This window comes from Scyliorhinus torazame, chromosome 24, assembly GCF_047496885.1.
Source record: "Scyliorhinus torazame isolate Kashiwa2021f chromosome 24, sScyTor2.1, whole genome shotgun sequence".
Taxonomy (NCBI): Eukaryota; Metazoa; Chordata; class Chondrichthyes; order Carcharhiniformes; family Scyliorhinidae; genus Scyliorhinus; species Scyliorhinus torazame.
Window position 1 is genome coordinate 54,573,269 of NC_092730.1, and position 25,148 is coordinate 54,598,416.

Below are 25,148 nucleotides of genomic sequence, written 5' to 3' on the forward strand. Positions count from 1 at the left end.
GGGAGGTCGTGTCTCACTAACTTGATAGAGTTTTTCGAGGAGGTCACTAAGATGATTGATGCAGGTAGGGCAGTAGATGTTGTCTATATGGACTTCAGTAAGGCCTTTGACAAGGTCCCTCATGGTAGACTAGTACAAAAGGTGAAGTCACACAGGATCAGGGGTGAGCTGGCAAGGTGGACACAGAACTGGCTAGGCCATAGAAGGCAGAGAGTAGCAATGGAGGGATTCTTTTCTAATTGGAGGGCGTGACCAGTGGTGTTCCACAGGGATCACTGCTGGTACCTTTGCTCTTTGTAGTATATATAAATGATTTGGAGGAAAATGTGACTGGTCTGATTAGTAAGTTTGCAGACGACACAAAGGTTGGTGGAATTGCGGATAGCGATGAGGACTGTCTGAGGATACAGCAGGATTTAGATTGTCTGGAGACTTGGGCGGAGAGATGGCAGATGGAGTTTAATCCGGACAAATGTGAGGTAATGCATTTTGGAAGGTCTAATGCAGGTAGGGAATATACAGTGAATGGTAGAACCCTCAAGAGTATTGAAAGTCAAAGAGATCTAGGAGTACAGGTTTACAGGTCATTGAAAGGGGCAACACAGGTGGAGAAGGTAGTCAAGAAGGCATACGGCATGCTTGCCTTCATTGGCCGGTGCATTGAGTATAAGAATTGGCAAGTCATGTTGCAGCTGTATAGAACCTTAGTTAGGCCACACTTGGAGTATAGTGTTCAATTCTGGTCGCCACACTACCAGAAGGATGTGGAGGCTTTAGAGAGGGTGCAGAAGAGGTTTACCAGAATGTTGCCTGGTATGGAGGGCATTAGCTATGAGGAGCGATTGAATAAACTCGGTTTGTTCTCACTGGAACGAAGGAGTTTGAGGGGCGACCTGATAGAGGTATACAAAATTATGAGGGGCATAGACAGAGTGGATAGTCAGAGGCTTTTCTCCAGGGTAGAGGGGTCAATTACTAGGGGGCATAGGTTTACGGTGAGAGGGGCAAGGTTTAGAGTAGATGTACGAGGCAAGTTTTTTACGCAGAGGGTAGTGGGTGCCTGGAACTCGCTACCGGAGGAGGTGGTGGAAGCAGGGACGATAGGGACATTTAAGGAGCATCTTGACAAATATATGAATAGGATGGGAATAGAAGGATACGGACCCAGGAAGTGTAGAAGATTGTAGTTTAGTCGGGCAGCATGGTCGGCACGGGCTTGGAGGGCCGAAAGGCCTGTTCCTGTGCTGTACATTTCTTTGTTCTTTGTTGAATTTTACCCTTCTCTTGGCATCAATATTAATTCCTCAACCAGAGTCACTGAAGCAGATTATCGAGTCATGAACTGGGCTTTTGCCGGTGGGGTCTTGCTGTGCATATTTAAGCAGAAATCTCATGTCCTGAGACCAACGCTTTTCCATTGATAGGGAGGTATTGGATCTTCCTGAGGTTGAAAATCTGGCTGGAGAAATTTAACCTCGTGGAGTAAAAGGCAACATCAGGAGTGAGATTCGAACCCACGCCTCCAGAAAAGACTGCGTTTTGAACGCAGCGCCTTAGACCGCTCGGCCATCCTGATGCGTCGTCGTCGAATCTAAGATCCGTGCACAAATCGACTTAAAGTCTATCTTCATCGTTATTTCATTTCAAACAAGATATGCTCTTCCTACTTTTGAACCCCAGCCAGAGTCCTGTATCTGAGTGCCATCTTTGTCCAAACCGCTGGTGGTTCAGGAGCTTCTCATTGCTGCATTGATCAGTTTGCTCTAATCAACAAGGTCCGATTTCCCGCTCCACCTGTTCCTCAGACGAAGGTATTGAAAGTCTAAGATCTGAACGGCGTGATGTGTCCATTTGGAGAGTTGCATTCTGGCGACTGCAATCTCTCTCCACAGTTGCTTCCCGTACTGCTTTCACAGACAAGTTCACTGACTGTACTGTGGTTAGCTGAAAAACAAGGAGCGGATCAGACAGAAAGCAAAACTTTGCTACTAATAAAGAAGAAGGCAGGTGTGCTGCTGACAAATAGCGACTTGTTTCCGTTTGGTGTGAGTGAGAATATAAATAGGCTTGTAACTTGCTGGCGAGGCCGTCGCCGGTGATGATGACGTGGCGTGGACTCGCTGAACCAGGTTCAGGAGCTCGAGCACCGAGCAGGGACGCTCTCTCAGGCCCGACGATTTCAAACCACAGTGTTGCCTTGATCGCCTTGTTGGATACCCTAGTTGACAGGAACCAGTGGCAGCTATGCCATTGCTATTGTAGTCAAGGAACTGGCAGGCCGGTGGAAGAATGCTTGGTCTGGCACGCATGGTGTCGAGGCCGGATTTTGAGATGAGGTTCGCTGATGCGCCGGTGTGAAGTTTGAATCGGATGCAAGCCTTGTCTCATTTCATTTCATTTCGTTTTCATTTCATTAATTGTGTGGACAGCACACCACCCGTCGATCCACACTGAGGATCGAGAGGCATTTCTCGTTGTGGTGGAAGGCAGCGCATGTGTAGTTATGATGCCCACCCGGTATGGGGACCTGACGCACTCAGCATCAGGGTCTGTTGGGCTGTCGGGATCGGAATCTGGCATGCCTTGTTGTATTGAGCGGACACTTCTGCGCCGCAGCTGGGATCGCTGGCTGCTGAGCGGTGGAGCAGATCTGCAAAGGGCTGCATAGTGGCCAAGCTTGCCACACTGTAGACACCGGCGTCCTTTTGCCGGACATTTCCGCTTTAAGTGGGTGGAGCCACAATTCGGAGATGTCATGACGCCGATGGCAGGGCATTCCGTGCGCCATCGCGCATGCGCAGTACGGTCGGTCGACGTACGCACCTGTGCAGTCGTGTTTTCGGCCTCGTCGTCCACTCGGTCATGGCGCACCTGCGCAGGGACCTGGGAAAAGCGCACAAAGTGACCACTCTCCTCGATGCTCAGGCCCTGCATTTGAACAATGGCCTGCACCCGTTCCGCCTCGTGGGAGGCCAGTTTTGCAGTTTCTGCTGCCCTGATGTGGGAGTAACGATTCTTAGCATGCTCATGGATAACGCATGTCTCGATAGCAACTGAGAGGGTCAACTGTTTGACTTTCAGGAGCTGCTGCCGAATGGAATCGGAGTGGACCCCGAAAACGATCTGATCCCGGATCATGGAATCAACCATCGAGTCATAGTTACATGACTGCGCTAGGATGCAGAGATGGGTCACGAAGGACTGAAAAGGTTCATTCTTACCCTGAAGCCTCTGCTGGAAAAAGTACCATTCAAAGCTCTCATTCACCTCAGTGTCGCAGTGGCTGTCAAACTTCAGCAGGACTGTTTTGAATTTTGTTTTGTCTTCGCCGGCAGCGAACGTAAGGGAGTTGTAGATGTGGATGACATGGTCCCCCGCGGTGGAGACAAATAATGTGATCTTCCTGGCATCCGATGCTGCTTCGAGGTCGGATGCCTCGATGTACAGGAGGAACTTTTGCTTGAAGATTTTCCAATTGGCGCCAAGGTTGCCGGAGATGCGGAGCTGCGGAGGAGGCTGGTGTTTTCCATTTCACCGGATGGCTGCTTCCTACAGCTCCCCACCTGGAAGTCGGACCGGCCATACACTGCCCTCGAGGGGGACAGTCGCCTCAACCACTTCCTTAGGGTTCAGTATCACAAATGGGATCTCGGTCTTCCAAAAAGAGATGGACCAAGTGGTCGACCAGTACGGTTTGTGGGCCACCTTTCCGTACTTATAAAATGTCACCATCTGCGGCCATGACCAGCAGGACCACGATGCCAACCTCGATAAATTCCTCCGCACTGCCACCCTTCTCAACCTGACCTACAACAAAGAGAAGTGTGTGTTCAGCATGACCCGGTTAGCCATTCTCGGCTATGTAGTCCAAAATGGTCTTCTCTGGCCCGACCCCGAGCGCATGCGCCCCTTCATGGAACTTCCCCAAGGCCCTCAAACACTGCCAGGGCTTCTTTTCCTACCACGCTCAGTGGGTCCCAAACTATGCTGACAAGGCCCGCCCACTCATTCAGTCCATCCAATTCCCCGTTGCGGCCGAGACACAACATGCTTTCGTCCGCATCAGAGCAGACATCGCCAAGGCTGGGTTGCGCGCAGTGGATGAGTCACTGCTTTTCCAAGTAGAAAGCGACGCTTCAGACGTCGCCCTGGCTGCCACCCTTAACCAGGCAGGCAGACCCGTGGCATTCTTTCCCCGCACCCTTCATGTCTCTGAAATTCGACACTCATCCGTCGAGAAGGAGGCTCAAGCTATCGTTGAAGCTGTTTGAAGCGGCATTGGAGGCATTACCTGGCAGGTAAGAGATTCACTCTCCTTACGGACCAACGGTCGGTAGCCTTATTGTTCAATAACACACAGCGGGGCAAGATCAAAAATGATAAAATCTTGCGGTGGAGAATCGAGCTCTCCACCTATAATTACGAGATCTTGTATCGCCCCGGTAAACTCAACGAGCCTCCAGACGCCCTCTCCCGAGGTACATGTGCCAGCGCACATGAGGACCAACTCTGGGCCCTACACAACAGCCTTTGTCACCCGGAGGTCACCCGATTGTACCATCTGGTCAAAGCTCACAATCTGCCCTACTCCGTCGAGGAAGTAAGGACAGTGACCAGGGTCTGCCAGGTCTGTGCGGAGTGCAAGCCGCACTTCTACCGGCCAGACCGTGCACGCCTGGTGAAGGCTTCCCACTCATTTGAACGCCTCAGGGTGGATTTCAAAGGGCCCCTCCCCTCCACCGACCATAACACCATATTCTCAGTGTGGTCGATGCGTACTCCAGATTCCCCTTCACCATCCCATGCCCCGATATAACGTCTGCCACCGTCATCAAGGCCCTCAGCACCATCTTCGCTGTTCGGTTTCCCTGCCTACATCCACAGTGACAGGGGATCCTCATTCATGAGCGATGAGCTGCGTCACGTCCTGCTCAGCAGGGGTATAGCCTCCGGTAGGATGACCAGCTACAACCCCCGGGGAAACGGGCAAGTAGAACGGGTGAATGGGACAGTTTGAGGGCCGTCCCGCTGGCCCTATGGTCCAGGAACCTCCCAGCCTCTCGCTGGCAGGAGGTCCTCTTTGACACTCTGCACTCCATCCGGTCACTATTGTGTACCACCACTAGTAACACACCCCATGAACGTGTTTTTACCTTCCCCAGGAAGTCCACATCCGGTGTGTCGCACCCTACTTGGCTCGCTGCTCCAGGACAGGTCCTTCTCCGTAGGCACCTCCGACTCCACAAGGCGGACCCCTTGGTGGACAGGGTTCACCTGCTTCACGCCAACCCTCAATATGCCGACGTTGAGTTTCCCGACGGCCGCCAAGATACTGTCTCACTCAGGGACCTGGCACCGTCAAGTTCCACCCCAACACCAGCCCCCCACCTCCCACCGCGCCGCCAATATTGCCCCCCCCCCCCAGACCCCCTCACCTTTTCCGCACAAGAGGACGAAGAGGACTTCTGCACGCTCCCGGAGTTCCCCGATGACTGGCCAGCATCAGCACCGCCATCGGCGCCATCGACGCCACCTCCACCTCCGCCAGCACCGACTTCGTCACCACCATTACGCCGATCCCAACGAAGCACCAAAGCACCGGACCGGCTGAACCTTTGACGGACTCCGGACCGTCAACATGGACTTTTCTTTCCCTACCACTGTACATAATTCCAATAATTGTATATAGTTTCATGTCACCCCCGCCGGACTCATTTTTAACAGAGGGTGAATGTGGTGATCCACTGTAATAGGAGATGTAAGATAGGACCTGCCGACTGGCTCCGCCCAGTGAGAACTGTATAAATATGCATGCCCTCCAGTGCCCTGCCATTTCGCCAGATGCAGCAGGAGGCCTCGCATCTGACTGTAATAAAGCCACAGTTGTCCACAACTTTAGTATTTGTGCAATTGATCGTGCATCAAAGATGAAGTAAAAATGCTGTTATTTTTAACTTTTGTTTGAAGGCTGGCGCGGGGGGTGGGGGGGGGGGGCGGGGGGGGGGGGCGGGGGGATAGTCAAACACTGTCCACATTGAAACCACGTTAAAAAACGATAAGTACTTATTTCATTCCCCGCTGTATTTGCGTATAAATTCTGAGTGAGAAACTTTCTCTTCCTCAGTTTGAAATTCAGGAAGAGGCGCAAAAATTCCCAATTTATTATTGCGATGGCCGGGAATCGAACCCGGGTCAACTGCTGGGAAGGCAGCTGTGCTCACCACTATACCACCATCGCTCACTGACTGGAGACGTGTCCTTTTGGTTCTTTAGATCAGTTTGATTAACTGTTTCGTATCAAGTACTTACTTTGCGTAAGTTATTTCACTCCAATTTAAAATGCTCCTGAATGAAACTGTCCGTGTCGCACGGCTCCCGTTCAGCCAGGAGGCGGCACCAGTCCACAATAAATGTACATTCTATGTGTCATTACATAGGACACTTCCTCTCGCCTGAGACCTTAACTCGTCCTGTGTCCTGATGCTGCCATTTTCACCCTATTTCAGTAATCATAGATTGCCTCCAGTGCAGAAGGAGGCCATTCGGCCCATGGAACCGGTACCGACCCTCGGAACGAGCACCCGATTTCGGCCCAAATGCACCTAACCTTTCGAATACGTCAGGATGGCCGAGCGCTGGTCGCAGTCTTCTCTGGAGGTCAGGGCTCGAATCCCACTCCTGAAATTGACTTTTCCTCCGCGAGGCACCATCCAAACCTGGAACCCCTCCCTAACAGCACTGTGTGTGTACATACACCATATGGACTTGCAGCGGTTCCAGAATCCCCTCACCGCCCATTCTCACGGTCAATTAATGATAGATTGTAAATGTTTTGCCGAATCAGCGACAATCACAGCCAGAGAGACCTGGAATAACCCTCACAGCAGGAAAGGCAACTCATTGTCCTTTGACCCAAAAGCAAAATACTGCGGATGCTGCAAATCTGAAACAAAGACAGAAAATGCTGGAAATATTCAGCTGATCCGGCAGCTTCTGTGGAGAGAGGAACAGGTCGTTCCAACGAAAGGTCGGGTTGTGAAATGTTAACTATTTCACTTTTCACAGATACTACAGATCCGTACCGTATTTCCAGCATTCCCTTGTGATTAGCTGAACATCCTCAGACTCTGTAGCTTAATCCGTTAAAGTGTCTGTTCCCTAAAGAAAAATCTGGATTCAAATCCCAGCCCAGCGTTATTCCGTTTGACCACCTGTGCGATTGAGAACTTCCTCCACAACAGGGGGAAATGTGTTGGATTTCTAGTCGGAAAATATGCCTTTTGCAGGGTTAAATTCAGTAGAATATCTACAGAGATTGTAACGCAAGTACTGATTTCAGCTGCCATCATCCAGTTGTTAAATCTTTCCACTAGAAACCCACTGGATTTTCCCCTTTGACTTGAGTCCTGCTCCCAGAGGATCAGTTCAGTATTTTCAATAATATAATATTTTGAATGCTCTGTGTCCAGAGAATTGTGACGCTGAAATTGCTCACACTTCTCTCCATTGTTATCTACCCTGCAGGTATTGACTGCACCGTCTAATGGAGACATGCTCGCAGGGCTGTGAGAGAGGCTTTCTTTCAGGCGTGAGGCCTCTTTTGGTTCATCAACAGCAACCGGATGCTGCAGAGAAACTCGGAATACCGAGCACCTCTTCCCAGGATGAACTTAATCAGGGACAAGATGTTGTTTGAAGAGCGAATCAAAGGTCTGAAGAATTGGTCTGAGATTCCTGGCGTTTTGTGAAGAGAACAAGGTGGTGGAGCAATGTGACACTAGCAGGATACGAGTTTGGGATATTATCCAGTCTGTGCTGGGGGTCCTGCGGGAAGGACGTTGTCTTGTCTGCCCACCCAAGCTGAATGTTGGGATTGAGGTGGTGATCAGATTCCGAGAGGAGGGTGAAATCCTTTCACTGAGTTTCAAGCTCACAGTTCGGTTGAGTGTCTTGAGTTACAGGAAGATACAGACGGGATGGTCAAATGGGCAGAAAAGTGGCTGATGGAATTTAACGCTGAAAAATTAGATGTGATCATTTGGTAGGGGGTTTTCGCAGTAACTTCATTGCAGTGTTAATATAATCCTACTTGTGACAATAAAGAATATAATATTATTATTATAGGATTAATGTCAATGGCCTGACACTGGGAAGTCCTGAGGAACAAAGGGACCTTGGAGTGTTTGTCCATAGATCTCTGAAGGCAGACGGGCAGGTTAATAGGGTGGTGGAAAAGACATTTGAGATACTTGTCTTTATCATTCGGGGCATGGATTACAAAAGCAGAGAGGTCATGGTGGAGTTGTATAGAATGTTGGGGAGGTCACAGCTGGAGTACCGTGTGCAATTCTGGTCACCACATTCTAGGAAATATGTGACTGCACTGGATGGGGTGCAGAGGTGATTCAGCAGGATGTTGCTTGGGATGGAACAGTTAGGATATGAAGAGAGGTTGGATAGGCTTGTTTTCTCTCTCACGCAGGGACAGAGATGACTGAGGGGTGATCTCATCGAGGTGTACAAGATTATGATAGGTATAGACAGGGCGGATAGGGAGCACCTGTTCCCCTCAGTCACAAGGGGACACTGTATTATTCTGTGATTCTGTTACTGATCAGATCTTGGAGGTATCGCTGCTGTATTCCCAGGAGGCGGTGGTCTGATTCGGAGAGCAAAAGCTTCCATCGAGGACGGGGTTCTCAATAAGAACAAACTGGAGGTGTGGGATGTTAGAATCTGCTCAGCACTGATTCATTTTTATTCATTGTTGTGTCCGAGAATAAACACGTGGATTGTAGCTGTCCATTAAAAGCAAAAATAGAATTCGGAAATTTCTGGCCAGTAACTTCACCATGTCCACGTTACATCACTCAGCACCCTCAGCTGCATCAGATCTGGTCCACGTTTCCTCAGCAGAGAGCAGTTTCACAGCAGAGAGTACTGGAACTCACTACCGGAGGAGGTAGTGGAGGCAGGGACGATAGGGACATTTAAGGGGCATCTTGACAAATATATGAATAGGATGGGAATAGAAGGATACGGACCCAGGAAGTGTAGAAGATTGTAGTTTAGTCGGGCAGTATGGTCGGCACGGGCTTGGAGGGCCGAAGGGCCTGTTCCTGTGCTGTACATTTCTTTGTTCTTTGTTCTTTGTTTGTTCTTTGTACATTTCCACTGGAGAGATTGCAGTTTCTCAGCAGAGCGCACAGTTCACGGCAGAGAACACAGTCCCACAGCAGAGAACACAGTCCCACAGCAGAGAGCACAGTCCCACAGCAGAGAGCACAGTTTCACAGCAGAGAACACAGTAACACAGCAGAGAACACATTTCCACAGGAGAGGTCTCTCTCTGATACAGTCTGTGAGTTCTCCCTCAATGCTCTCACCTTCTGACCTATTGCTCACGTGCCCACTCCAATGGTGTTGAAGTGATTCCCATCAGTCCGTTCAGAACAATCCTTCAGCTGATATGTTGGAAATGTAATTTGCTGACAGAGACTATATTTCCAACATTTCACAACTGGCTGCACATCTGGACCAATGGACAAATACAACCTTCTTCCGTTAGTTGTTGCAGATGTTAAAGGTCCATGAGGTGGTTTGGTGAAGTCAGGTCATTTGGCGAGTTGGCCGAGATGCGCTGCTAATCCATTGTGCTTTGCATCTGCGGGTTTGTATCCATCCTCCTCGATGATCAATTTCCTGCGTCTCCGCGTTGGGCCACTTATTGAGGGTGACCTGATGATTCATTCAGTGTATCCGGAACTAGGATGGAGTTTAGATTCGGAGTTCAACAGGCCTGAGGAGTGAATCTTCTTGCACCAATCTCTATACCGATATTCCTAATCCTCTGTCTGATAATCGATTTAAATCACGACACCAGCTTTGGGCAGGAGTTTGGCACCATGAAAACTTGCGGCTTCAGAAGCTCCAAAACAGACGCCAGCTTCATCTGGGGCACTGCTGGCAGATTTTGTCTTTCCAGAACCGGCCGCCCAGCCGTGAAAACAAGTTCATCAGATGATCTCATTACACTGTAAGACGGAGGAGCAGAAGTGGCCCATTCGGCCCATCCTGTCTGCTCCACCATTCAAAGAGGTTATGATTGACCTGATATAATCTTCAAACCCACTTTCCCGCCTTATCCCCATAATCCTTGATTCCCTTACTGATTTAATCTTGCGCATATTAACTTCCCCAGCCTCGACAAGTATTCGCTTAGAAATAATGTTTCCACAGATACACTATACTCTGAGAGAACAAATTACTCATCATTTCTGATTTAATTTTGCGGCCCCTTACTCTGAGATCATTCCCTCTGGTCCTAGACTCTCCCACATGGAGAAACAACCTCTCAGCATCCACCCTTTCAACGCCTCTGAAAATCTATTGAATCAGTGAATTTGAATGGTGAGATTTATTCCCTGTCCCAAAGAGTATTTCAGGCCTCTGGATTCCCAATCCAGTGAGATAATCTTTCATCCCTCTGAACAAAAAACAGTTGATTCAGCTCATTATTAAACATCTTGGGCCAGTGGGCCGATGAATGGCAGATGAAGGTTAATTTGGATAAATGTGAGGTGATGTATTTTGGTAGCTCAAATCAGGGATTGACCTAATCAGTTACTAGTAGCGAGTTGGGGAGAATTACAGAACAAACAGATCTAGGAGTACAGGTTCACAGCTCCTTGAAGGTAGTGTCGCAGGTGGATAGGGTGGTGAAGAAGGCATTCGGAATGCGAGGTTTTAAGCTCAAAATGTTGAATACAAGAGTTGGGACGTCTTGTTCAAGTTGCACAAGACATTGGTAAGACCACGCATGGAATATTGTGTTCAGTTCTGGTCACCCTATTTTCCGAAGGATATTGTGAAACTAGAAAGAGTGCAGAAGTGGTTTACAAGGGTGCTACCAGGACTTGATGGTCTGAGTGAAAGGTAGAGGCTGGATAGGCTGGGACTTTTTTTCCTGGAGCGTAGGAGGCGTATGGGTAATGTCATAGAGGTCTGTGAAATAATTAGGAGCATAAATAAGGTACTGAGGAGCATCTGGAACGGGCTGCCAGAGGCAGTGGTGGAGGCGGGTATCATTTTGTCTTTTAAAAATCAGTTAGACAGTGACATGGGCAGGGTGTGTATAGAGGGATATGGGCCAAATGCGGACAAGTTTGTCTCGCTTAGTGAAAGAAACTGGGCGGCATTGACAAGCTGGGCCGAAGGGCTTTTTCCATGCTGCCAACATCTATGACTCTGTCTGTCTTCGTGACGACATTAGAATTTCCTCCACAGAATTGTATTGAACCGATTGATACAAAATATTTTATTCTATACTTGATCCAAGTCAAACAGATACTGCGGATTCATCAGGGGATAAACAAAATACTAGGATGAGAGCGAATTGAATGAAAACAATGTTAGAAGGAATTATATTCCATAAAAAGCCCTGCAATGCTTGGATGGAAAGGTGGAACTATGAGCTGAGGAGGGAAAACTCGGCTGTCAGCAAGTTCCACCGGATTTCCTGTATGAAACGACCGCGGCAGGACTCAAACCTGCAATCTTCTGATATCATCATTCGATTCATCGAAGTCAGACGCCTTATCCATTAGGCCACGCGGCCACCGCCAGTGACGTGCGAGCCAATGTTTATCCCATGTGAATAAATACTGTGATCATATCTGTTTCCGTAGAAACCAGTAAAATGCAGAAGGAGGCTATTCGGCCCATCGAGTCTGCACTGACCCTCCAATCCTGCACCCCACTCATGAGAGGGGAGGGACGGATTTCAGGGGTTGGAATGGGGGCCAGAGTTGCTCCATCGGACCCAATATTCCAGTAGAGGGCAGGTGCGTGAGCTTTCGGAGGGTCAGTACATACTCGTTGTGCCGAATGGTCTTCATTTGCACAATAGGGATTCTCTGATTCTATGACAGCAGCGGGTTTAGGTGGCGAAGCCCTTGTGCCATACTGCCCACTCCTGACACCATGGAGAAATTCTGATCTCTCAAAGACTGGCGACCAAGGACGTGTAACAAAAAATAATTTATTTACTGTTTGAGCAGCTGCTCCAGGCTTGTGCTCTGAGCGCGATCCGGGGAGAACACCTGATCATTTTAGATGCGGGACACGTAATCACGTGACCATTCGGTCTGCACAGGCCTCCTTCTGTGCTGCCAGTTTCTGTGATTGAATTGCTTTAATTTGGAGCTGGACTGGGAAGTTCGGTGCTGTTCCATGTAAAGCAAAAATGAACTTCTAGGATATTTCCAATGTAACTGATTTTCTTCCGCAAACAATTGAATCAGTGAAATTGTGCGTTTCGGGAACTTGGATTTTCGAGTCTCTCAAGGCTCCTCTCCAAATCCAATGGTCAATTGTAAGGTAGATTCAACCGCTCCTCACATAAACACCGGGGCACCGTTCATCGCAGGAATGCAAGACCTTCCTGCAGTGATTCCTGGTCGGTTTTATAATGTTTAATGAATGACCTATTGAACCGAGCTGCGATGGTCGAGTGGCTCAGGTGTTGGACTTCCCCAGCAGGTTCGAGCCCTGCTCCCAACGACTGTGACCGAAGAATTAATCGGAATTTTAGTAAACGGTTTGACACAAGGTTCGCTGCTTAGCAAATTCTAATCTCCTCAGGAAGAGGGTTAATAATATTTTTGACAGCAGCCCGGTTAGCTCAGTCGGCAGAGCATCGGACATTTAATCCCACGGTCGTGGATTCAAGCCCTATATTGTTTCATATTGGGTTCAAGCCCCATATTGGGCGCTTCCATCTCAGAATGTTGAGCTGAACGAACTGTTTTGATAACAGGAATACAAGGTTCTGTCCCGGGACTGGGAATCCACAGGCCTGAACTAATCTTTCATGACAAGATTTGATAAATCTGGAATTGAAATTTCGTCTCAGTAATGGCGGAGAAAGGTTCTGATTCAGACGGATCACATTTCCACAACTGGGAACATATTTACACAACAGGGAATGTTTAGACCCAAACACAGTGAAGATCTGTCACCGGCACAGTCACGGTTCCAGGACAGAGAAAACAGTTACACAGCAGAGAGCACAGTTATACAGCAGGGAGCACAGTTACACAGCAGAGAGCTCAGTTACACAGCAGAAAGCTCAGTTACACAGCAGAGAGCACAATTATACAGCAGAGAGCGCAGTTACTCAGCAGAGAGCTCAGTTACACAGCAGAGAGCTCAGTTATACAGCAGGGAGCACGGTTACACAGCAGAGAGCACAGTTACAGAGTAGAGAGCTCAGTTACACAGCAGAGAGCACAATTATACAGCAGAGAGCGCAGTTACTCAGCAGAGAGCACAATTATACAGCAGAGAGCGCAGTTACGCAGCAGAGAGCACAGTTACACAGCAGAGAGCTCAGTTACTCAGCAGAGAGCTAAGTTACACAGCAGAGAGCACAGTTACACAGCAGAGAGCACAGTTACACAGCAGAGAGCACAGTTACTCAGCAGAGAGCACAGTTACACAGCAGAAAGCTCAGTTACACAGCAGAGAGCACAGTTACACAGCATAAAGCTCAGTTACACAGCAGAGAGCACAGTTACACAGCAGAGAGCACAGTTACACAGCAGAGAGCTCAGTTACTCAGCAGAAAGCACTGTTACACAGCAGAGAGCTCAGTTACACAGCAGAAAGCACTGTTACACAGCAGAGAGCACAGTTACACAGCAGAAAGCACTGTTACACAGCAGAGAGCTCAGTTACACAGCAGAAAGCACTGTTACACAGCAGAGAGCTCAGTTACTCAGCAGAAAGCACTGTTACACAGCAGAGAGCTCAGTTACACAGCAGAAAGCACTGTTACACAGCAGAGAGCTCAGTTACACAGCAGAGAGCACAGTTACACAGCAGAGAGCACAGTTACGCAGCAGAAATACATTTAATTGCCTATCTTTGTACAACAGAAAACCCTGTTTTCCTAAATAACCAGTTTGTCCATCTCAGTATCTTGCTGGTTTGCACTGCACCTCTTCTGTGTGTCATTGTGTGTGTGTGTCCTGATAGTCTCTTCCTGCTTTTCTGTGTGTCTTCCTCTGTCTGTTACAGCCGTGCTGAAGTTCCATGTTATTGTCCAGCCAAAGTGAGCTTCACAACACTTGGGTTCTCGTTTTAAAAAAAATAGTTATCTGGCTGCCTCAGAGCAGTAATTGCGAACACGGCGGACCTAAGGAGCGGAGTGGCGCAGCGGAAGCGTGCTGGGCCCATAACCCATAAACCAACCTCTGCTATTTATATTCTCACTCACACCAAAAGTAAACATGTCGCTATCACCGTGCATCCGCCTTTTCTTTTCAGTAAATTAGTATCAAAGTGTTGCTTCCAGTGTGATCCGGACATTTATCATTTCACATCACTGTGAAGCTCAAAGTAACGAAATCGGGAAGCTCTTCAATTGACTCTCTCTGAGGGAAACAGACAACATCTGCTGTGGTGTGTGAGTTTTACTGGTGCCAATACCACATCTCCACTGACTGGAATGGGTTATGTTTTATTAACACAGTCATATCATTTGATAAAGATAGAACCAGGAGTTTTACAATGTTTCCAATTCCTTTAACAGAGCGAAGGGGAAAAGTTTATATAATAACTTCCAGGAATACCCCACAGTGGGGTAATAAGGACAAGGTAAGGGCAGCACGGTAGCATAGTGGAATTGCTTTGACAAAACATTGAATTCTATACCCGTCAGTCTGCCCTCAATAAAACTCGAGATGGATTTTTAGGCATAGTATTATTTATTTTTAACCAACTTGCAAGTCTAACTCGCTTCACAAGAACCCAGAACACAAGCTGCCTCCTGGGTTTCCCGCATCGAGTGTCATTGGAGACAAAGGTATCTCTACAAATACATTCAAATGGCATCAAGTTTCACATACACGATTCCCGTAGGCCATCCTATACACCTCCTGACCTGGCCATACATCCTAATTGGCTCACTTCTCATTCCTTAACCCTGGGCCTCTTGTTACCTAGCATCCTTTTCTCCTCCTCCACCAGACACCCCTCCCCCCTTCCTTGCCATGCTTTCTAAAATCCTTTGTCTGTGGACTCACTAGAATTGGACTGGCCTACATCTACATTACTGTAACTAATATATTTAAACTAACTATTTTATATCACGTTCATCAGCTTCACAGTTCCAGGGTCCCTGTTCGATTCCCGGCTGGGTCACTGTCTGTGCGGAGTCTGCACATTCTCCCCGTGTGTGAGTGGGTTTCCTCCGGGTGATCCGGTTTCCTCCCAAAGTCCAAAGATGGGCAGGTTAGGTGGATTGGCCATGCTAAATTGCCCTTAGTGTTGGTTGAGTGGGGTTATTGGGTTATGGGGAGAGAATTTCAAGTGCAGAAGGAGGCCATTCGGCCCATCGAGTCTGCAGCGGCTCTTGGAAAGAAGTGCAGAAAAGGGGAGTTGTGAAGCTGTTGGTGCATACGGTGGGCCATAAAGAGGAGCTGAGGGTCCATTTGGGTGGGTTTGATATCCTACCCCATGTTGATCCACCCACCCAAGGTCACAATATTGGGGTTCCAGCTGCTCAGCCACCGTATCTGCCGCTGGTTGGGAGCTCAGATCATCCTTTTTCATTACATACTCAGTCTTAATCTTTGTAACTGAGCCTCCTTCCTGGCCTACACACTCCTTCCAATAAAATCTGACTGCCCTGGCCATCAGAGAAGGGTCGTTCTCTGACTAATTCATGTTATTACAGTTCACGGCAGCAGCCACGGAAGGTGCTAGGCAATGCATTAACATAGCACAACATTGAAGGGAACTCTGACCATTTTGGTATGGCAAGTCGTCTGACTGCCCACGGTAGATTTCATTAAAACGTTCCAGAAATTCCTCTGGCACTTCAGTCTTTTTAGGTTTGAGGTCTAAGATAGCAGAAATGTTTATGGGCTTTTGTAATGTGACATTCAACGCATTCAGGATTTGTGCCCGTCTATCATCGTCCAAAGTATGGGCTTGCTGAAGTGCGGCGTGCCTAGCATAATGCAAGTGATTGAGATGATTGCTGTACTCTGCTGGGGTTAAAACCTGCTGGACTAGGGCCCAGATGTCCCTAGAATTAGCTTGATAAACTGAGATCGTAGTTCTCAGGTAATCCACGAAAGCAGCAGGAGATTTCTTCCTGTCTGGGATTGCAGCCAGAATAGCCATCATCTCACTGGGTCTCCATGGGAAATAAACGTCTATCGTGGGCTGGGCGGCCGCCGTTACAGCATCAGGGTTTGGTATTTTCCTAATCGGCAACTGTCTCAGAGTCTCACTAGCGGGCGCTCTAGCGGATTCCCCTGGCTCTTCAAAGACTTCGACGCCCTTCCCTGCGACTAGGGGGAGCTCCAGCTTCTCAGAACCATTCCCATCCTCTTTCTTTGTTCTCATACTTTTCTGTCCTATCATATCGGTCTGAAGGGATCTAGGTGGTATGCGTGATTGTTTCTGGATATGATCAGGCCCCGCTCTCATTGTCCGAGATCGGGTCCTAGAGCTAACTGGGTTTGTTGAACAGAGCTCCCCTTCTCTAACAGACGGTGAAGATGCTGAATTAGGACGCAAGCTATCAACCGAAGGGGCTGGAGAGGCTGGCATGATTTGAATCTGGGGTGCAGTGACTGGATATAAATTATCATACCCTGCTGATTCCTGAATTAGTGCAGACAATGCTACTGGTGCAGTCGGGACTCTACCCGACATGGTCCGATTTTCTAGGTGCTCATCTGCTTCTGACAATGCAAGGTCAGTTATTGAACTACGTAGCTCTTTTTTTTTCTCGAGTCCACCCTCTCTTTACTTGCGCGTTTTTTGAATGCACACACCTTTTTCAAGACCTCCAGAGTTTTCTGGTTCCCCCTTTCACTTATTGGAATCCCCATTTTAAGGGCATTTTCTTGCCAATTTAATAACATGATCTTATCCCTCTCATGTTGACAATTTTGTCTCCATAATCTAATTAACTCTTTAGCTTTCATACTTTGGCTATCTTTTTTTAAAAATGTATTTGCCTATTTATGACCAATGGCAATTTCTGCTACTTGGCAAAATTATTTAAAAGGTTTTAACAGTGTTCTTTTAAAACTTAAAATGTTTGAAAATTCAAATTGAATTACTGCAACCTGCAAGCTCTGATCTCAACTCAGAACTGAATTTACGATTTGCTTAACACAAACTTGTATAACTTTTACAACTTAATTAATTCTTTATCTTAACAATTTTTCTTTCAACAAGTTTTTCTTACATTCACAAAAATGTTGGCTGCTATCAATGAGGGAGCAGTTAGCTGTGGTGATTTATACCGGAGCAAAATCAACTGTCATCTCCAGATTTACACGTTTTAAAATGGTGTCAGTGAGTTTCTTTAAGTTTCTATTAATTCACAAATAAAATGAGATCAACATTATTTCAAGTAATTCAAACTTAAGATTCTGGCAATTTCAATCAATTGCTTGCTAAAATAATTAACTTTTATCAAAGAGGTGGAGAAATCCACTGGTTTCCTTTACCTTTTACTTACTTCAAAACGTAACTTTGCTGGAGTTTCACTGACTCGAAAGAAAGGTATCCAATTCCACCACAAGCTGCAACTTTGCTGGGGTTTCAGTGACTCGAAAGAAAGGTATCCAATTTCACCACAAGCTGCCAGCTATCTCAAGCTGCTGTTAAACCTTTGAGAGGCTTCTGCTTTAACTAACACGCAGCATCCAGTTTCTCTTAAAATGTATCTTTTCTCGCCACTACAGTCTAAGGATACAATTTTCGCTTAATCAACAATAGTTTCCAAAACACTCTCGTGGAACTAAACCATCTTGCCAGATGTCCCATCAGTTCAATTTTCTAATCCCCAGACTGACCTTTGATTTCATCGAGATGATCTTTCCGTACCAACCGCGAGTGACCAGACCAATCAGACCATGAGAAGAGGGGAAAACCAATGTGGGTTATTTTACAGCTACACACATTGTGGGCCCGTTTCCACTTTCCTTGTCAAAAATCAGTCTAATTCTGATTTCGCAGTTGGTCGCTAACCGTCTGGAGAAATCTCGGGTTTCCGGCACCAAATGACAAAACATTGAATTCTTTACCCGTTAGTCTGGCCTCAATAAAACTCGAGATGCATTTGTAGGCATAGCATTATTTATTTTTAACCAACTTGCAAGTCTGAATCGCATCACACAAACCCAGAACACAAGCTGCCTCCTGGGTCTTCCGAATCGAGTGCCATTGGAGACAAAGGAATCTCTACAAATACATTCAAATAACATCAAGTTTCACATACAGATTCCCATAGGTCATCCTATACCCCTCCTGACCTGGCCATACATCCTAATTGGCTCACTTCTCATTCCTTAACCCTGGACCTCTTGTTACCCAGCATCCTTTTCTCCTCCTCCACCAGACACACCTCCCCCTTTCGTGCCATGTTTTCTGAAATCCTTTGTCTGTGAACTCACTAGAATTAGACTGGCCTACATCTACATTACTGTAACTAATACATTTAAATTAACTATTTTATATCACATTCATCAGCTTCACAGTTCCAGGGTCTCAGGTTCGATTCCCGGCTGGGTCACTGTCTGTGCGGAGTCTGCACATTCTCCCCGTGTGTGAGTGCATTTCCTCCGGGTGCTCCGGTTTCCTCCCACAGTCCAAAGATGTGCAGGTTAGGTGGATTGGCCATGCTAAATTGCCCTTCGTGTTGGTTGAGTGGGGTTATTGGGTTATGGGGATAGGGTGGTGTGGGCTTGGGTAGGGTGCTCTTTCCAAGAGCCGGTGCAGACTCGATGGTCCGAATGGCCTCCATTTGCATTGTCAATTCTATATATAACAATATCCAATAATAAATCACTACAGAAACCGAGATCCCAGTTTCGCCACTCGGACGGATGCGAACAATCCAACCAGACTATTTCGAACAAGCGGAGATTCCTGCCTCCAGCCACCTCACTTTCTCCAGCTCTCTTCCTCAGCTCGAAACACGCGGAATCACGCAAACGCCTCCGACCAAATTATTATTGCGATGGCCGGGAATCGACCCCGGATCAACTGCTTGGAAGGCAGCGATGCTCCCCAGTATCCCTCCATCACTTACTGCCGAATGTTGAGTCCTTTGATGCTTTGCTTTGTTTCGTAAACAACGTCTTGCTTTGTTTCTGTTATTTCACTCCAATTTAAAATGCTCCTGAATGAAAGTGTCCGTGTCGCACTGCTCCCCGTCAGCCAGGAGATGGCACCAGTCCACAATAAATGTTTTTACTTCTGATGTTCTGTGTGTTATTACATAGGACTCTTGCTCTGGCCTGAGACCTCACCTTGTCCTTAGAATTTACTGAATTTACAATGCAGAAGGAGGCCATTCAGCCCATCGAGTCTGCACCGGCTCTTAGAAAGAGCACCCTACCCAAGGTCCACACCTCCACCCTATCCCAGTAACCCAACACTAAGGGCAATTTTGGACACTAAGGGCAATTTATCATGGCCAATCCACCTAACCTGCACATCTTTGGACTGTGGGAGGAAACCGGAGCACCTGGAGGAAACCCACGCAGACACGGGGAGGATGTGCAGACTCCGCACAGACAGTGACCCAAGCCGGAATCGAACCTGGGACCCTGAAGCTGTGAAGCAATTGTGCTACCCACAATGCTGCCGTGCTGCCCTTGTGGCCTGATGCTGCCGTTTGCACCCTGGTTAAGTAACCATAGAATCCCTCCAGTACAGAAGGAGACCATTCGGCCCATCCTGTCTGCACTGACCCTCGGAAAGAGCACCCCAACACGGCCCAATCCCCTAGAACCGTTTGGATTCATCAGGTGTCAGTCTCCTCTGGAGACGAGGGTTCAATCCCACTCCTGATATTGCCACTGATTCTCAGCTGCGATAAAATGCCAGAGGTCCCGGGTTCAAAAATACGGACGAGACCGGATGGTGTCATTGACTGAAATCGGGAGGAGGTTTGAGCTCCCGGGAAGTTATTGCAGCGAATATATCAGTGCAGAACACGTGAAAAAAACGGAAAGGGTATTTAAAGGTCGTTTGATCATGGTGTGGGATTCTGAATTTATCCTCAAGTAAAAACAGCATCCACGCAGCTGGCTGAATACAATGGCTGTTTGTACCTGATAAGCCTTCGATTTGACCAACGCGTTTACGGGATGAGGTGGCCGAGTGGTTAAGGGGCCGGACTGCTAATCCATTGAGCTCTCCGTGCGTGGGTTCGAAATTCCATCCTGCTTTCTCCCAAGTGGGCATTTTTCCAAGATGGATCTGCAATCACTGATGTGACAATCCAGTCCAAGTTATGAGGCCGGATTGCATCGAGTTGTGTTGGAAGAGCGAGAATTGAAAATTCAGTCTTGTTCCGATTGAGATGCATTGATCGGGTAGTGAGTTCGGAACCACTCTGTCTATTGGGTAGTGTCAAAGCCAAGCGACATTTCATTGTTCGAGAGAATGAGGGAATCGGGATATTTACCAGGAAAAAATCTGCTGGAGGAGGGAATGAGGGGAGTCCAAAAATGTATTCAGAACTTTAATGTATTCAGCACCCATGGACCAGTTGAACTAAGAACTTTCCTCGTCACAATGGATGTCTCGGCACTGTATACCAGCATCCCCCATGACGACGGCATTGCTGCAACAGCCTCAGTACTCAACACCGACAACTGCCAATCTCCAGATGCAATTCTGCAACTCATCGGCTTCATTCTGGATCACAACGTCTTCACCTTCGACAACAAGTTCTTCATCCAGACGCACGGAACAGCCATGGGGACCAAATTCGCACCCAATATGCCAACATCTTCAGGCAGAGGTTTGAACAGGACCTACTAACCGCACAGGACCTTCAACCAACGTTATACATCGATGACATTTTTTTTCCTTTGGACCCACGGCGAAGAATCACTGAAACGACTACACGATGACATCCATAAGTTCCATCCAACCATGGACTACTCTCCAAAATCAGTTGCATTCTTGGACACACTCGTCTCCATCAAGGGCGGTCACCTCAGCACTTCGCTTTACAGCAAACCCACGGATAACCTCACACTTCTCCAGCTTCCACCCTAAACACATTGAAGAAGCCATCCCCGATGGACAGGCTCTCCGTATACACAGGATCTGCTCAGATGAGGAGGAGCGTAACAGGTTAAACTCCACAGAATGATACAGGCATAGAAGGTTTCAATTACGAGGATAGTTTAGAATTATAGATGATGGCTTGACACAATTCACACCTCTTTAACATGGGGTTACCCCATCTCTGGATCTGTAAAGATTTAATCACCTGCTAATGCTCGCATTCCAAGCATTGTCGGGCATCTTTGAATCTGTCTATATATATGTTTGTGGACCATACCTCTTCATTCACCTGAGGAAGGAGCAGCTCTCCGAAAGCTAGTGAAATCGAAACAAACCTGTTGGACTTTAACCTGGTGTTGTAAGACTTCTTACTAGAATCATAGTATGGTTCCAGCACAGGGTGCGGCCATTCCGCCCACCGTGTCCATGTCAGTCGCCCAGAGCTGGAAAATCTCAGCAGACCTGGCAGCATCTGTGGAGCGGGAAACAGAGAATGGGAAGCAGGGTCAGACTGGACTGGAAACTGTAACTCTGTTTCTCTCTCCACAGATGCTGCCAGACCAGCCGAGTTATCCAACATTGTCTATTTCTGTTGCAGCATTTTATGAAGAATCTCCATAGCGGCCTTGCGTTTGTGCTCGGCGGTTCTATTTATTCATTTAGTTCTGTGTAAATTTAGAGTACCCAATTCTTTTTTTTTTCCGATTAAGGGCCAATTTTGCGTGGCCAATCCACATACCTTGCACATCTTTGGGTTGTGGGGGTGAAACCCAAAGATGTGCAAGGTATGTGGAAACCCACGCACACATGGGAAGAATGAGCAAACTCCAGACGGGCAGTGACCCAGGGCCCGGATGACGCTTCTATTTATGAAGACTTGTCCCGTATGTAACGTATGGGCACTTAGTGCAATTTAGGACGGCCAATCCACCTAATCCACGACTTTGCACTGTGGGAGATATCCGGAGCACCCGGAGGAAACCCACGCAGACAGGGGCAGAACGTGAGGACTCCGCGGACAGGCAGTGAATCGAACCTGGTACCCTGGCGCTGTGAAGCCACAGTGCTAGCCACTTGTGCTACTGTGCTTTGTGCCCAGAGAAGTTATTGCAGCGAATATATAAGTGGAGAACACGTGAAGAAATGAAAACGACATTTTAACACCGTTTCACCATGGTGTGGAACTGATATATCAAATAAAAAACCGCACGCTCGTGCACCCAGGTAACTGGCTGAATGCAATGGTTGTATGCAACCCCGATAAACCTTTGATTTGCTGAACAAGAATTTACCCATCTCCACCTTAAACATAATCAATGTCCCGCTTCCGCGGCCTTCTGAGGCAGAGTTCCAAAGTCGCGCAACTCTCTGAGAGGGAGAAATCTCCTCATCTCCGTCCGAAAAAGAGCGACATCCTTGTTTTTAACTGCCCAGTAGTTCTGGTCTCACCCACGAGCAGTGAGATTGAACCAACTGGTTGGGCAGCACGGTAGCACAATGGTTAGCACAGTTGGTTCAATATTCTCAGATAATAATATGGAAGCGGTCAACGTGCGGCTCGAACCCTCGACCCTGGGAGGTAGACTCCCATGCTCTACCGACTGAGCTATCCGAATGTTTGATGAAACTGCTCAAAAATATAAACTGAGCGGGTAAATCTGAAATATCCGGAAAGATTTACCAGCATTGCGGCTTTGAACGGAGTCGTTTCGGGAACATTCCCACAGAGAGAAATTCCTGGAACCAGCGGCAGAAAAACATCCTAAGCTTGACGTGATTTGAACACGCAACCTTCTGATCTGGAGTCAGACGCGCTACCGTTGCGCCACAAGCCCAAGTGCGGACCATTACGGGTTTCTCCTCATAGATTTATGTTTTATTTACACCCAACTGTGCGAAATAAACGCAGAGAAGTCAGATTGAGGGATACGAAAGGGCCCTGAAGTAAAGCAGCTGTACCACGTGGTTAAGGTGATGCACAATAATCCATTGTGCTCTGTACACGTGGCTTCAAATCCCATCCTCGTCTGTAACGTGTCTGTTGTGTCCCCTTCGTGAGGCTGAAGTGAAAATGCTGTGATTTTTAGTTTTGTCGGAGGGCTTGGGCAGTGAATAGTGGAACACTGTCCATATTGAAACCACATTAAAAATGATGAGAAAGTTACTTATTTCACTCCTCGCTGTACTTGCCACTAAATTCTGAGTGAGAACCTTTTTCCTTCCTCAGTTTGAAACTCACGAAAAGGTGCAAAGTTTCCAATTTATTATTGCGATGGCCGGGAATCGAACCCGGGTCAACTGCTTGGAAGGCAGCTATGCTCACCACTATACCACCATCGCTCACTGATTGAAGACGTGTCCTTTTGGTTCTTTAGATCAGTTTGATTTACTGTTTCGTAACAAATACTTAATTTGCGTAAGTTATTTCACTCCAATTTAAAATGCTCCTGAATGAAAGTGTTCGTGTCGCACGGCTCCGGTTCAGCCAGGAGACGGCACCAGTCCACAATAAATGTACATTCTATGTGTCATTACACAGGACACTTACTCTGGCCTGAGACCTTAACTTGTCCTTGTGTGCTGATGCTGCCATTTTCATCCTATTTCAGTAATCATAGAATACCTCAAGTGCAGAAGGAGGCCATTCGGCCCATCGAGTCGGCACCGACCCTCGGAAAGAGCACCCGATTTCGGCCCAAACGCACCTAACCTTTCGACTACGTCAGGTTGGCCGAGCGCAGGTCGCAGTCTCCTCTGGAGGTCAGGGCTCGAATCCCACTCCAGAAATTGACTTTTCCTCCGCGAGGCACCATCCAAACCTGGAACCCCTCCCTAACAGCGCTGTGTGTGGACATACACCATATGGACTTGCAGCGGTTCCAGAATCCCCTCACCGCCCATTCTCGCGGTCAATTAATGATAGATTGTAAATGTTTGGCCGAATCAGCGATAATCACAGCCAGAGGGACCTGCAAAAACCCTCAGAGCAGGAAAGGAAAGTCATTGTCCTTTGACCCAAAAGCAAAATACTGTGGATGCTGCAAATCTGAAACAAAGACAGAAAATGCTGGAAATATTCAGTTGATCCGGCAGCTTCTGTGGAGAGAGAAACAGATCGTTCCAATGAAAGGTCAGGTTGTGAAATGTTAACCATTTCTCTTTTCACAGATACTACAGATCCGTACCGTATTTCCTTGTGATTAGCTGAACATCCTCAGACTCTGTACCTTCGTCCGGTCAAGTGTCTGTTCCCTAAAGACAAATCTGGACTCAAATCCCAGCCCAGCCTTATTCCGTTTGACCACCTGTGCGATTGAGAACTTCCTCCACAACAGGGGGAAATGTGTTGGATTTCTAGTCGGAAAATATGCCTTTTGCAGGTTTAAATTCAGTAGAATATCTACAGAGATTGTAACGCAATGACTGATTTCAGCTGCCATCATCCAGTTGTTAAATCTTTCCACTAAAAATCCACTGGACTTTCCCCTTTGACTTGAGTCCTGCTCCCAGAGGATCAGTTCAGTATTTTCAGTAATATTATATTTTGAATTCTATTTCCAGAGAATTGTGACGCTGAAATTGCTCACACTTCTCTCCATTGTTATCTACTCTGCAGGTGTTGACTGCACCGTCTAATGGAGACATGCTCACAGGGCTGTGAGAGAGGCTTTCTTTCAGGCGCGAGGCCTCTTTTGGTCCATCAACAGCAACCGGATGTCTGCAGAGAAACTCAGAATACCGAGCCCCTCTTCTCAAGATGGACTTAATCAGGGACAAGATGTTGTTTGAAGAGAGAATCAAAGGTCTGAAGAATTGGTCTGAGATTCCTGGCGTTTTGTGAAGAGAACAAGGTGGTGGAGCAATGTGACAATAGCAGGATACGAGTTTGGGATATTATCCAGTCTGTGCTGGGGAGCCTGCGGGAAGGACGTTGTCTTGTCTGCCCACCCAAGCTGAATGTTGGGATTGAGGTGGTGATCAGGTTCCGAGAGGAGGGTGAAATCCTTTCACTGAGTTTCAAGCTCACAGTGCGG

General features: G+C 47.5%; 5 non-coding genes across 5 annotated transcripts; all 5 read right to left on the reverse strand.

Moving 5' to 3' along the window:
* Positions 1–1,493: 1,493 nt before the first annotated feature.
* trnal-caa (transfer RNA leucine (anticodon CAA)) lies at positions 1,494–1,576 on the reverse strand. Its single transcript has one exon. It is a non-coding gene; the product is annotated as a tRNA-Leu (tRNA).
* A 4,590-nt stretch (positions 1,577–6,166) lies between these two features.
* Positions 6,167–6,238, reverse strand: trnag-ucc (transfer RNA glycine (anticodon UCC)). The gene has a single exon. It is a non-coding gene; the product is annotated as a tRNA-Gly (tRNA).
* A 5,290-nt stretch (positions 6,239–11,528) lies between these two features.
* On the reverse strand, positions 11,529–11,617 carry trnar-ucg (transfer RNA arginine (anticodon UCG)). Its single transcript is given in 2 exon segments — positions 11,529–11,564; positions 11,581–11,617. It is a non-coding gene; the product is annotated as a tRNA-Arg (tRNA).
* An 11,260-nt stretch (positions 11,618–22,877) lies between these two features.
* Positions 22,878–22,949, reverse strand: trnaw-cca (transfer RNA tryptophan (anticodon CCA)). Its single transcript has one exon. It is a non-coding gene; the product is annotated as a tRNA-Trp (tRNA).
* A 433-nt stretch (positions 22,950–23,382) lies between these two features.
* trnag-ucc (transfer RNA glycine (anticodon UCC)) lies at positions 23,383–23,454 on the reverse strand. The gene has a single exon. It is a non-coding gene; the product is annotated as a tRNA-Gly (tRNA).
* Positions 23,455–25,148: the final 1,694 nt, after the last annotated feature.